General features: G+C 41.1%; 1 protein-coding gene across 7 annotated transcripts in view; it reads left to right on the top strand.

Moving 5' to 3' along the window:
* Nucleotides 1-15195, top strand: part of LOC125889826 (AMP deaminase 2-like) — a 41326-nt gene that overhangs the window by 5866 nt on the left and 20265 nt on the right. Inside the window, exon 1 of one of the 7 annotated variants that reach the window (XM_049578491.1) lies at nt 10463-10858. The exons of the other annotated variants lie outside the window; for them this stretch is intronic. The gene's annotated coding sequence lies outside the window, so the exon portion shown is untranslated. Of the gene's footprint in view, nt 1-10462; nt 10859-15195 lie in introns of those variants that run through there. 7 annotated transcript variants of the gene reach the window in all.

Raw genomic sequence — 15195 nt, forward strand, 5'->3', positions numbered from 1 at the left:
GGGCCCCTTTGCCCTCCCCTTATAGCGATAACAGGTTACCATGGGTTTACTGGCTTCTGCTTATCTCATCAGCTTGGGTTAGAAAAAGTGGTGGGATTGTTTTATCTTGCAGCTGCATCCTCCCCAACTGCCAAAATCTCATTGTTTTTATTCAGGGGAATGTGCAGTGACCACATGGAGAAAGAGAAACGTCATTAAAAAACACACATTTTTTGTTTCTGCACATCCTTAAAAAGTCGTAAAATGTCTTAAATTTAATTTTGTAAATATAAGCCTTCGGAAGTATTTAAATTGTCTTAAATTTTAATCTTTATATTTGCACTCTATTCCTCTGCACAGGACTATACATATGTCCTAAACTGTCTTATATTTAATGCTTTTGAAGACCTTTTCAAGATACTTTTCCACCAAATGTTTGATACCTGTAGACACCCTGTAAAAATTATTGCATCCCGCCCTCCCTATACATTTAGGTTAGATTCCTCCAATAGCAGCTCAGAAGTGATAAGGACCTTTGAAGTTGGTGCTAACTGGTCTCTGTGGGGAGAAACTAGAAATTTAGACGCCGAAATGTATTTATGAGGCAATTAAATGTTAATATTGATTTAATTTGAAGCTACTTCCTCAGTGTGCCATAGCACAGCAGCACAAATGTTGAGTGTTTGGAGAGATGCTGCAGCAGATCCCAAGCAGTAACTCACGTTGACACACACTATGCCGTATTTGCTGAGGAAGCCTGTCTTTGCTGCAGTAATAAATAACTTAGAGGTCTCTCCATCCATGCAGTCATTTAAGTCCTCTCAATTAGCCGCTTGGCTGAGCCCCCCTGCACTCCCAGTCCGTCATAAGAGCCACATGTAGGCCACCCATTACAGCACTTCCATCTGACCACGCCAGTCTGTTAGCATTCCCAATGCCAAATTACTGCTGCAGAAACATTTACTGGAGATGCAGCTTTAGCAGTTGGTGTTAAATTCACGTCATGAACTGGAGTCTTCAGCATTTCCTGTGTTACTTCTTGTAGCAGCACCAGGAATAGCTCTGCTCCACAGCAGTTTTCCTTTCAAGAATCTCAGAGGATTTTTTTTTCCCCAAATAAAAAATCTCCAGCACTCTTGCACATTTGAAACAGATATTTTATGTAAGTGTTAGTGTTGATTTGCTGGTGGAAACATTGATTACTCTGCAGGAATCTATCTCTGCCTGCAGGCTGCTTTTACCCACTGGACCTTCATTGCATCACATGAAGCAGAATATGTAATGTCTTGGCTTTGCAGCCAGAGCTATATGACGTGATGTATAGAGGCTATTAAAGTATCTGCCAGAGAAGTGAAGGGAATTCCTCTCGCCAGCATGAGTCACTGCTGCACTTTCTGTTGTGATCTGATCTCAAAAAGAGGCTCTTGCCTTGATCTTCACTAACTTACTGGCCACTAACTTGACACTACCCTCTGCACCTTTTATCTGCAGGATGTTGGGTAGGGTAGCTGTCAGATGATTTTGTTGCAAGAGATTTTCTTTGTTCCTTTTCAGGTTGTGTTGTCAAGTCAATACTATTTGCAAAAAATGCCTCATTATATGGATTTCCCACTGTGGATTTTTTGCTCTGTATGGTGCTGGACAATTTACAGAGAGCAGAGAGGGTCTCTGGCATGTACATTGTGGATACAATTACAGTTTGCCTTTTACTTGAGCAGAAATGAGAAATGATGCTGAAAGCAGTGCCATTTTTTAGTATTTTATACTTAGTGTGAACATGTATTGATTATTCTAAATGAATGCATAGTCTATTCAAACTGCCTACTCCAAATTATGTGCATGCTTCCTGCTCAGTATACATGCTGCTCCATGCTGCAGCTGACTGGTTGCTGTGCTCCCTCCAGCACTCTGGGCTCCCTGTGTTCTGGTTCACAGTTAATCATTTATATATGATCCTGTCATGGCATGTCTCTGTGGGCTCTTAAATTTATGTGTGTTCTTCTGTATGTCATGACTTGCCTGCTCATGTGGGCTCTTTTCTTTTACCACTGGGGGGCTTTGCTGCACTCCTTTCTGAATCATTAGCACATCTACACATTGTTGCCCTATGGACTTTAACCTGCACATCAGGCAACCCCTGTGCCTATCAGTGGGATTATTTCTTTACTTCTAAGAGACGAAGCAGAACCTCAGTGTCACGACACAAGTGAACGTCATTTATGTTGTTAAACTGAACTATTTCGAGCATCGAGGGAACCAGTGACTGTACATTTGGGACTAAGAGCAACCAAAAGGTATGACAGTAATGACTTTGCAGCTCAGAACAGATGATAAATTGTGTTTGAAACCAGGTAGGCCTGTGTGTATATATGGGGACTTTATTTCATTTTGGTAAAGTGTGAAAATCTAGAACACTTTCTTTGAACTGCTTTTTCTACAGTACATTTTAATAGCACCTTCACATGTACATTTACAGTTCTGCACTTTACCATTTCACCACTAGAGGGAGTCTAAGGCACAGAAGTGCTTTGTAAAGTCAGTCCATCAGTTTTAAACAAGTGGTCGTTTGTCAGTGTCTCCGGTCTTTGACTGTCCTGCAGTTGGACATGAGTAAGGACCAGTTTGCTCTGTGTTTGGGTGGAAAATTCCAGGGCTTTCTCCTGCTATGAATAGCTCAGTTGCTTCCCATATATGACAGGAAGTGTGTCAGTTCTGGAAAAGGGATTTTGGAGGACCAGGAACCAAGGCCTGGAAAGCTACAACACCAACAGGTGGGCCTGTTGTTGCTAGGGACGAGTAGATAACCAGCAGAGCCACAATATCTGCCCTTTTAATTGTCACCACACACACACACACACACACACACACACACACACACACACACACACACACACACAAACACGCTCAGAGCCGCTAGACTCAACATCATGCCATCGGACACACCGGGGTGATTTGCAGGTTGACAGATAGTGCTTACACGCATGGTTATGATGGGTTGTATTTCATTGCTGAGGTACAGTTAAGCACGCCGCTTTGGTCTGTCTCTGCTCTCAGCATGGCCCCTAATGAAGATCTGTTTTCATTTAATCCACCTCATTGATCACAGATGAACCAGCGGCAGCTGATGTTTGGTCTCTGACTGGCTTGTTATTGTCCTGTGACCTTAATGAGTCAGTGACTCACTCGCCCACCACTCCCCTGGTCACTTAATGATCTCCACTAATGCACTGTGAAGCGATGCAAACACACATAGAGTTTCTCAACACACACTCATCACAGTTTACTGATCATCAGTGAGCTGTAAAAGTAAATCACACATCCTTGGAGAGCGGGGTGAGATGTGGGCTTTAAATCAATAGATAATATAAATTGTCACTTGTTATGTAGCCCTTGGTTCAGTTAGAAGTGTTCCTTAGTGAGAAAATTGAGCATTCCTTACCAAGACTAAGTCAAGAGCTGAAATGAAAAGTAGATTAGTAGATCGACTTTAAATAGATCAGCAGCTATTTTGATAATCAGATTATCCTTTCAGTTGTTCATTCAGCTCCTGGTTCCAGCTTCTCAAACATGAGACTTTCCTCTGTTGTATATCAGAAACTGTGCCATTTTTTCATTATTTTTTTTACTTTGCACTGACTAAACTATTAATCAGCTAATTGATACAGACGTTCTGTAAACTATCTAGCATTTGTAGTATTCTCTTCGTTCTTCATCATAGGTTTATCAAACGAGACAGCAGATTAGAGCATGAACAGGACAAAGTATGCCAAAGTAAAGATAGCAGTGCCGAGGGGTGTGTGAGTCTGTATTAAAGTTCATAGAAACAGGATGTGTGTTATCAAAAGCCCCCTCACTTCGACATCTCTGTGAAGCAACACTCTTTTTATTGCCTTTGGCTTTCATGCCTGACTCACCTTTGGTCTCGGGAATGGAATATTAACCTCTCGATGTCCAAGCAGTGCTGAGTACAGTGTGCTACATGTTGACAGTGTCGAGTGACAGAGTGATTCTCTTTGCTATATTCAGATATGGTGAGAGGTGGCAAGAGGTTTGGTGTCTGCACAGGGTTGTGGATAATCACAGAGGATTGGAGGGGGAGTGTGAATGTGTGTGTCTGTTTCTTTTGGAATGACTGTAGGGGTGTATATGCAGTTGTCGTGTATGTGTACATCTATGTGTGTGAATTTGGGAGTATACAGTCAGTGTTTTTGTAAACTTGTGTGTGATGGGCTGCAGGGAGGATTCTATTGTTTTGGGAACTGATATTCCTGAGAGATATGCACAACATCAGTGTGGATGCTGAGAACCCTGAGGACTTTTTGTCCCGTTTTATTCACATGGGAATTTCTGTGCAGGGTTAGAGATTAGGTTTGCTTGACAAAGACCTTAACATAATGTTAGCTCTCTTGTTCCTTTGGGAGAAAGGGAGTAGAAAAGGGTGCACAGCTGCTCCTCTGTGCTCTGTTGATTAACGTCTTGGGAAAAAGATGTGTTGAAACAACAGAAGTAAAAGCAGTAAAGCTGGGGCTGAAAATGACTTCAAACCCTAGGTTGTATTTAAGAATTGTGATTTAAAGTAAGAAAGTGGACATGTAGATTGTGAGGCTTTGGGCAGCAAACTTAGCAGCTTGCTCTGATTTTATTGTTGTAAGCAAGTAATGTCATCAATGGCAAACACATACTCAACATCATTTACCCCAAACAAGGGAGGCCATTTTAGTCTTTAATATTAGAGCAGAAAAACTACCAAAGTTCTCAGCAGAGTGTAGATTACTGTTGGGCCAAACACTGGACTGGATTGTTACACTGAATTTAACTAGGTGTGATTGACTCAGTAGCCTTTTCTGAGTGGAAAAGTATGACACCAGTTCCAAACAGAAAACTAGCATCTGACTATCATGTAGCACTGCTTTACATTGGAGCTCACTCTCCACATTAAATCCAATAAATATGCACTTCTGTTAGAATTATGAGACGTAAGCACTTAAAAGATTGGTGACGAGCCGACATGCTATCTTCCTGAGTTTGTAACATTACTTTTTAAAACAGAAAACACAGGTTTTATATTGCGATATTTACTGGATGTGACATACAGTACAGCCACCAGCAAGTTACCTCAGCCTTGCTTGTATTTAGCGATGGTCATTTAGCTTACCAGTAGCTTTCAGCTCCTTGGTGATCCTCCAGTCAGCTATCTCATTTAGGGTGTTGTAGCAAAATAAGGAGGTATCATGTAGATAATTACCCATTTCAACTTCATGAAACAGCCAGTCCTCTTCCATTGCAGTACTTTAAAAACAAGCCACAGGAATAAAGAGAAACATGCCGTCAGACAAAAGTTTAGCTCAAATTGGTGCTTGCTTGTAGCCCGTTAGGACCCCTCTTCCATCGGCTTCAAATCCAAAACATTGTCATATTAGTGAAGTTTTAGTTTTTTTGAGAATTAATTCTGTTATTTCTCTTCTAGTCACCCAAAAAAACACATGAACAATAAAGTAAACAGACACAGTGTGGTCGCTCTCCCCACTCCCAGCTCTGTTGAAACTTGATCTCCTTCATATTGCCGACACTGGCTTTGGCTTGGCAGTAAGCTGCGCATATCCTGTTGGACACTAGTGGCCCCGTTAGTCTGTTTCATATTGCTTATTACTAATGCAATATGAGTTGGATTTAGCGCTATGATACTGTCTGCACAGGTTGCTGATGTAGACTACTTTTTAATTTGCCATAAGGTACCATAATTACAAAGACTGGTTTTGCTGGTTTTCATAAAATCAAACTGCTTGAAGCTTGTACACTGAACTGGATGGGCAAAACCAGAAATTGACCCAACTCTAGTACAGATTTCCCCACATACAGTACAGGCCAAAAGTTTGGACACACCTTCTCATTCAATGCGTTTTCTTTATTTTCATGACTATTTACATTGTAGATTCTCACTGAAGGCATCAAAACTATGAATGAACACATGTGGAGTTATGTACTTAACAAAAAAAGGTGAAATAACTGAAAACATGTTTTATATTCTAGTTTCTTCAAAATAGCCACCCTTTGCTCTGATTACTGCTTTGCACACTCTTGGCATTCTCTCCATGAGCTTCAAGAGGTAGTCACCTGAAATGGTTTCCACTTCACAGGTGTGCCTTATCAGGGTTAATTAGTGGAATTTCTTGCTTTATCAATGGGGTTGGGACCATCAGTTGTGTTGTGCAGAAGTCAGGTTAATACACAGCCGACAGCCCTATTGGACAACTGTTAAAATTCATATTATGGCAAGAACCAATCAGCTAACTAAAGAAAAATGAGTGGCCATCATTACTTTAAGAAATGAAGGTCAGTCAGTCCAGAAAATTGCAAAAACTTTAAATGTGTCCCCAAGTGGAGTTGCAAAAACCATCAAGCGCTACAACGAAACTGGCACACATGAGGACCGACCCAGGAAAGGAAGACCAAGAGTCACCTCTGCTTCTGAGGATAAGTTCATCCGAGTCACCAGCCTCAGAAATCGCAAGTTAACATCAGCTCAGATCAGAGACCAGATTAAATCCACACAGAGTTCTAGCAGCAGACCCATATATAGAACAACTGTTAAGAGGAGACTGCGAATCAGGCCTTCATGGTCAAATAGCTGCTAGGAAACCACTGCTAAGGAGAGGCAAGAAGCAGAAGAGATTTGTTTGGGCCAAGAAACACAAGGAATGGACATTAGACCAGTGGAAATCTGTGCTTTGGTCTGATGAGTCCAAATTTGAGATCTTTGGTTCCAACCGCCGTGTCTTTGTGAGACGCAGAAAAGGTGAACGGATGGATTCCACATGCCTGGTTCCCACTGTGAAGCATGGAGGAGGAGGTGTGATGGTGTGGGGGTGTTTTGCTGGTGACACTGTTGGGGATTTATTCAAAATTGAAGGCACACTGAACCAGCATGGCTACCACAGCATCCTGCAGCGACATGCCATCCCATCCGGTTTGCGTTTAGTTGGACGATCATTTATTTTTCAACAGGACAATGACCCCAAACACACCTCCAGGCTGTGTAAGGGCTATTTGACCAAGAAGGAGAGTGATGGAGTGCTGTGGCAGATGACCTGGCCTCCACAGTCACCGGACCTGAACCCAATCGAGATGGTTTGGGGTGAGCTGGACCGCAGAGTGAAGGCAAAGGGGCCAACAAGTGCTAAACACCTCTGGGAACTTCTTCAAGACTGTTGGAAAACCATTTCAGGTGACTACCTCTTGAAGCTCATGGAGAGAATGCCAAGAGTGTGCAAAGCAGTAATCAGAGCAAAGGGTGGCTATTTTGAAGAAACTAGAATATAAAACATGTTTTCAGTTATTTCACCTTTTTTTGTTAAGTACATAACTCCACATGTGTTCATTCATAGTTTTGATGCCTTCAGTGAGAATCTACAATGTAAATAGTCATGAAAATAAAGAAAACGCATTGAATGAGAAGGTGTGTCCAAACTTTTGGCCTGTACTGTATGTCTGGGCACATGTGGATGGGGAACAGGGAGTGCAGGGCAGGCTGTCTGGTGTGTATGCATTACAATAATATAATGAAGAGGAGACAATATGTAGGTTATATTATCAAGGTGTAACCAGAGTAGAGTAGGCTATATGGAGACAAACCTCGGACACAATGTCCCATAAAACCCCTTCCTACCTCCCTCTCCCCTCCCAAACAAGGAAGAGTTGAATCTCACTCAGTTGTCCCTCCCAGCTCCCTTACAGTCAAGATGGGGGGTAAAGATAACAAAAACAGTGATTTTTTTCATCTTGTATCGTGCCTAACTTTAGTGCATCATTGCATATTGGGTACAAAATTAATCTGCAGATGCTCTGGTTCAAAATGAGAACAACCTTTTTATGGATGGCAGTTTTTTAACCACTACAAAGTCCAAAATTTGGCCTGTGATAGACCAGATAAGGCTTGTTTTTAGTCTGGAAATTCTGTTTGCTACGTGATTTAGTTGAGGTCCTTGAACACACAGTCATAAATGTTCACACAGAATATTAGGCTGATTGGTCCAGTAGTATGCAAGATTACCTGTGTACAAACGCATGATCCCCTCCAGGCTTTCACCTGACGGAGATAAAAATGCCTCAAGATAGTCCAAGTTCACAAAAATATAATGCATGAGAAATCCTCACAAGCTTTTTAGGATAGGTTGCAGGTCACATATATAAATATTTTACTTTTGAAGTGGCTGTAACTTACCAGACAGAGGTGACAGTAGTATTTATGTGTGGAAATCCCCATTAAACACCTCAATGTTCACATTAACTCCTTTATAACTTTCTGCATCTCAGGGCTTGTTTATAGGCTTCTTTAATAAATGACCAGCACACACACACACACACACACACACACACACACACACACACACACACACACACACACACACACACACACAGCTCTGTGAATATTTCGGCAGTCGCTAATTGTTGTACTGACAGTGGCTGGTTGGAAAATTTGAACAAACCTAGCTCCTACCACTATTAAAAGTTAATGTCTTATGCAAATGAACTTGATGTACTCTAGTGTTCTGGCAGAGACAGTTTATTTTGTTGTAATAGGGTTTCATTGATATGAAGTTTATGGTTACAATAAACAAACACAAATAACGGAAACTCATGTGATTGTCTGTTTAGTTGCTAGAGCTGGCTTTGGGTTACAGATTGTGTTGACTGACTTCCTGTCTGAAAAACTGCACACACTGTGCAAAAAAGGTCAAATATTGGACGCCCCACTTCTCACCTTTATGTGGACAAATCTGTTCTTGGCAAAGTACTTCTTGGCTTTAAAATGTCTTAAGTTATCATGATTAGTGTTTTTATGAATAATAGCAAGAGTATTTTAACTGTTTTGCACAAATGAAGTTGATTTCTTGTCATCTCTATCAAATTTTAATCAGCATAGGTACATACACTGATATTGTTAAAAATAAGATGAATGTAAAGGTGGCAAATATGCCTCAGAAATCATTATTTTTTAAACTTGTAAAACTTTTAAGCATTATATTTATCTATTTATTCTTTTTAATTTATTTTAGAACCCCCTCTGTGTTTGCGTGAGTTTTGAAGTAGGTCTTTTTTGAGCAAAAATTTCCAAACAGATTGTTGATTAATGGCGTGGTTAGACCTCAGCTAAGCTGTTAACATCCTGCTCAGTTAGTAAACAGCAGAGAGGATGTGGAAACGCCACTTACCACCTCATTTTAGGTCCATCATGCAACAAGCCACACAGCTTGAGCAATAAGAGCCTTGTGTATTTAGGTCAACTTATTTAAAAAACTGTGGTTGATGGGTAGGTGTTGATTGTGGTTAGCATCTGTCATATGTCTAGGATGTGGTGGTAAAGTTTTCTGTCAATTATGGAGATACATTTAGATTTAAGAACATGGTAGGCACAAAGGCGTGGCCCATTTATCTCTCTGCCTGTCAAACTGGGTTAGTACACAATAGTGAGTTTGGATAGTATGATCATACCAAAGCAGCAAAGATAAAAAACAGTCAGACAAGTAGAGCAACATTACCATCGTAGTTCTTCCTCTGCATCGTGGGTACTGTGTATTGTTGGCATGATGTGTATGTGATGTTGCACAAAACTAGGGATCTTGTCAGAATTCAGTATTTGGTGTGGTTTGTGTGTCCACCTTTTGTGTGTCTTTCACGCTGATGTTTCCTTCTGTCTCTGTGTTCCTAAATTTGTTTGACCTTCATTTGGAAAGTTCTTTGACTAGCTTTGCTTTGAAAAATGATTAAAAATGGGACTTAGTCAGGAGCAGATATCTTGTACACTGTGAAATACAGAGCACACAGACCTGTCTTGTGCCGCATAGAAGTCATGTGAGGAGGAAGGAAGCGGCCTTCGCTTGCATCATGTGATGTAACATGGCAGGCAGCATGTAAAGGAGCTCGCTTGCATGTACACATAATCATATTCTTGCATACCCGTGCTCAGTCATATGAATTTTGACCACACAAACATAAGAAGTTACACTTTAGACATTGATTTTAAATGACAGTCATGAAAAAAGTTTTTATTTAGCTGCAGAGGAAATATTAAGCCAATTAAAACAGATAATATCGAACAACTACAAAGGCTGTATTACACTGCTACAGTCTTGGTAACTACATAAGAAGCAAATCAATTGAGTGCGAATTCAGTGATTTTATTACACATACTAAGAGGAATGTTTGAATCCATGTGCAATACAATATGTGTTTAATGGACATGTTGATTGTTTTTAAATACTGGTATTCATTTCATGGTTTAAAGGTTTTCTGTCATGAGATAATCAAAGCGGTGCATCATGAATAAGAGGTGGGAGGTAGAGAAGAAGTGGGAGTGACCAGAGATGCAGGGCCTCCTCCATTTTACAGCACAATAGAGTCTGAAGTGGTTCACCCCGGTCCCTCCCCTTTTCTGCCACGTGGTATATTCCAACCCAGTATTTAAATCCGGGAGCTTGAAGGCTGTACTGTTCATGCACTGAAAACCGGTGTAATCCAGGAAGCAGCTGAGGGACAGAGGCAGAGAGAGAGAGAGAGAATCAGAGAAAAGAGGAAAAAAACTGTTTCACCAGCACACTGGAGGTGGCGACAGTTACAACAGGAGAAGAAAAGAGAGGAGAAAAAGAGGGGTGGATTGTGTGATCTTGCTGTTAGGGCAGCTTGTGTTTAGAAGAGAGCGTATCCTGTCCCTCTCTTCTCTCTCTTTGCTGTCATTCTCTCTCTTCCACTGTGCCAGCGGGGGAGGGTGCATCGGCCGTCCCAGGCCTAGTTACATGTCCCAGCATCCCGCAAGAGCTCAGACAAGGCCACTGCGACCGTAACGGAGACTGTGAGAACAGGACAAGACAGGGAGATAGAGGTACTGTAACCTATGCTGCCTAATGATGTACAGTACCATATACTGTAGAGCCTTTGAATGTGAATACTGTGTTACGAGAAGTTACAGCAGTTCTGTGTGAAGTATGGTACTTATCACTCTGAAAATACTGCACAAGCAAGCTCATAGTGACAGATGAGGTGTCAGTAAACACAGTTGGTGTGTACTGGAATAAGCTGACAGCATGTAGCAAACAGTGTGAGGAAATGATATAGACATGAGGGGAGGGAGAGAGGAAAAATACGTCATGCATCTGTTAGGTCGGTCTGTTGCTTTGATGCTGATATTTGGAAAGCTTAATGTGTTGCCACAGTTTATTGCAGAGTCTTTCCGTTGCAGTGAGTAAACATTTGGGGCATCAAGTCCCTGCTGCTGTTTTCTACAGTCCTGTATAATGCGGTTATATTGCCCAGTGGATTAATTACTGAGATCCTTGTGTGAGTGTGCAGATGCGAAACTGAACGTATACAGGATATGGCACACGTTCTACAAGAGTGTGCAGTAAATTAGAAAGGCAGCTGCAGCAGAGTTTCACTTGCTGAGAAGGTGCCACTGAAGCTGGAAGAAAATTAACCTATTATTCAGAAGTGCATCTTTATCAACACTGTACTCCTCAGGCAGCTTGTGTGAGTAGACAGATGCTGTGAACTGCTGGAGCCTCAGTTTTAAAAGTCCACCTGAGCATGTTGACCTTCCTGATGTTTATAAGGGCAGCGTTTTTGTGAGAACAGCTGACATATGTTTTGTGCGTTGGCATATGTGATGGGAGTGACAAGTGACTTATCTGTCTTCTCTTAAAGGCTGTTTGTGTTCTACATGTTAAGCTGCGGAGTAGCAGTAAAGGTACATTGCTCTCACCACAGTACTGAGAATTATCTTGGTTTTCCTGCATGCATTGAAGTGTATTTTTGTCTTTCCTGTAGACCTTCATTAAGTTTAAAAAAAGACGAGAAAATCATGCCCCAACTGTTTACAAAGTGAATTTGCAGGCAGCAGTTTTTAGCCGGCAATTTTCACCAGCAGCGTTCGTTCCCCTGTACTGAGCTCTAGTGCTGATAATATATTTTCAAGACGAAGACCCGAAGTAGAGGTTTATTCTCATCTGTGGTTGCTAAGGAACGTCTGAAGCATGTGTCATCACTCTCCCTCTCAGGGAATAAAGTGAAATCTGTTCCTAAACATTGGAGCCACAAACCCAGTAGACCTAAAAGTAAACTGAAACACTTTTTAATGGGACACTACGGTGTATTTTTTTTATACCATTACCAGTTTCTCCCATTCTAAGATACCCATTATGCATTGCTGCTGCGTGACTTCATTGGCTCTGCGTGACTTTTAGCAGTACAGACAACAGGCTCCCTTGTGTTTGCAGTAGTATTTAATATCTCTGCAAATATAAGTAGTCAGCCTTTATTTAATGAATTCGACTCGATGATTGTTCTCATGGTTTGATAATGGCGGAGTTTATGTGTCTGAATAATACATGCACAAACATATGGTTGACTGTAATACTAAGCAGGGCTGGGCAATGTTTCTTTAGCGAGTGTTTATTGATTTTCAGCAGAATCATATGTTATTGTTCTACAACTTTCTGTTGTCGAAGCTAATAATGTAGCGCAAACTGTCAAAGAGGTATTAAAATTGGGTTTTGAAGATGAACTTTGGACACGTATGAAGTCAGGCCTCCTGTAATGTGTAAAAGTGAAACACAATTTAAACATCAGGTAGATTATATTATATATGTTATATTATTTTGAGACCATGTTGCCCAGTCTTGAGGCAGAACTCCCACACCTACATTTCACTGTTGGGCAGAGGGTCATGTGGGCACTTTGCTGCATCTTGCTGCAGGGGAAACCACATTTACTAATAATCCACAGTTTTAATTGAAGGGTCCGAAACTAGGATTGACACAGTCAAGCTTCGTTTTAAAAGAGACTGTCGTGTGCGACAGAATTCACATGTTTTTGTAACCATATTCGTTGTTGTTTAGCCTTTTAAAAGCAACCTTTTCACCGCGGTCAAAAAATTGTTTGCTCTCCAGCTTGCTGCACACAAGGGAAGCATGCAGCTGTATAAACGGGGTGGTCTATCAGCGATCTAGTATGGTGTTATGTCAGGGTGTGTCTAATTAAAAAAAAAAAAGTAAAGAAGAAGGGAGAGAACAGACAGGAGGTTGCTTAGCACAATAGGTCATTTCTCCTTGCAGCTGTAGTCTCCCTCACATCTGGAAAAAAACACATCTGATGAACAGTAAATAAAGGCTAAAAGTATATTTCCCATAAGAGTTGACTCCTCGTCCCTTGGGCATAAAGCCAGCAGAGATCCTAACCCCTTGACATGAAGTGACAAGGAGAATCATCAGTTATTACAAACAGAAACTCCTGCTGGTCGTGTTTGTTTCAGTTGTGAGGTTACATGTGAGAAGATGTGTTAAATTATCCATATCATGTCATCAGCTCTAGTGTCATGCTGGGGCGAACAACGGAGCGAGCAGTGCCTCAATGTGCTAACTGTTCCTTTGCTATTTGTTTACCCAGCACAGTGTGCTTAACGAGTTGAAATGCATGCAGATGAGGCGGTGCAAGGCCAGATGCATTCACCAAAATGCCAGTTACCCTGGGTGTTGTTATTGTGGTGAAGACTGCCTCTTTGACAGCGCACTGAGAATAGTTGTCTAACAACAAGGTCTGTTCCCAGCACAATGTGACGCACTTCATTATTTGGTGATTTAATCAGTAAGCATACTCATTACTTGAGAGATGTGCTCATCAATTACAGGAATAGAATGAATGTAGGAATTAAACTGGGAGATAACTGAAGGGGAAGTGCTGTTCTTCTCTACAGTGGCAGCTAAATCTCATTAATTCTCTGGATATCATAATGTTTATTATCGCAGTGAATGGCTCAGCCAGCAGACCTGATGGAGAAGGTTTGATAACTATGTGGGGCTTATGGCACTTCAGTTGACTAGTTTTGTTGTCAAAATACACTGAAGAGCATATTACAGAAAATACAAATAGTTAAATTGATACAGATTGTTGTGGTCATGAAATATTTTAATGGACATGAGGCTACAATGTTTTTTGTTTTTTTTTTTGTCCTCCAAAACTAGTCTGCTGCCACTTTGGACCCAAGGGACAGGGAGTACGAGACAAGCTGGAAGGATTCTATTGATCCTCAGCTCCTCAGATTCTAGGTGACTGTCTCTCTGGTAGGGTTCAAAGGAACAGGTGGGTAGTGTATGTGGGCGGTGTGCAGACTCAGGTCCCAGGGATGTGAGAGAAAGCCGAGATGGAGAGCTTTGTCAATAACGTGCTGGTCTAAGAAATTATTAATTCATTTTAAAATAGATAAAAACAATGCACTCGCACAGTAAACAGCGTGTTTGAGGTGAGGCTTGAGGCAGGGTTTCTGGCATTCGCATGCATTCTGGATCTGCATAGTGGTTTGAAACCACAAAAAAAGAAGTGCTTATGTCAAGACTTTACAGAAATACTACCCCAAAAAAAGATAAATGGGTGTTTTGTTCCGTACTGATCCAAACTGTCTCCACAGATGAGTGGCACAGACTTAATTTCTCTCAAGGACAAGCCCGCACTCTACAGCCGTCGTGTTTTTTATGGTTGGACTCCATCATAGCCCAGACATCAAAGACGCTGATCTTTATTGATCATGTTATGTCGAATTAAGATATAAAACGGTCAAGACAAATAACAGCACCCATTTCATTCACTTGTCTAGTTGCTATTTGGACTTTTATTTTAAATTAACCATTAACTGAGTGAATCATACCGGCCTTTATGACTAAGTCCTCCCCATCATAAACTTGCCTCTATTGTTGTTTTGATGGTGTGTCTCTTGGCTGTGTTTTTGCTTCTGTTGGTTTTGCATGTCAGTAGAGTGGTTTTTGTAAGAAGCTTGACAGTGCTGATCAGAATATGAGCCAAAACTCAAAGAGAGAATCTGCGGTGCAACGGTTTTTTATTCCTCTGCTTTCCTTTTCTTCCTTTTCCTATTTTTGATTTTGTGGTCTGCTCCCTGTCTGGTTGTGTTTACTTGTTTAGATGTGTGTAGAAAGTCTGTGCTCCCTACTGCCCGTCAGGTCAGTTTATATATATATAGCCCAATATCACAAATCACATTTAATCAACATCATTTGCAGTAAAGGCTTTACAATCTTCGCAGCATATGACATGCTCTATCCTTAGACCCTGGTCCTATACTACCATGATGTCACTGAGATAAATAGAGTCAGGGGTGTTAGATTAAAAGTCATCTGTGTTGGACAGGCCAGGGATTACATGGATACTATACTA

The sequence above is a fragment of the Epinephelus fuscoguttatus genome, linkage group LG1 (genome assembly GCF_011397635.1).
Source record: "Epinephelus fuscoguttatus linkage group LG1, E.fuscoguttatus.final_Chr_v1".
Lineage (NCBI taxonomy): Eukaryota > Metazoa > Chordata > Actinopteri > Perciformes > Serranidae > Epinephelus > Epinephelus fuscoguttatus.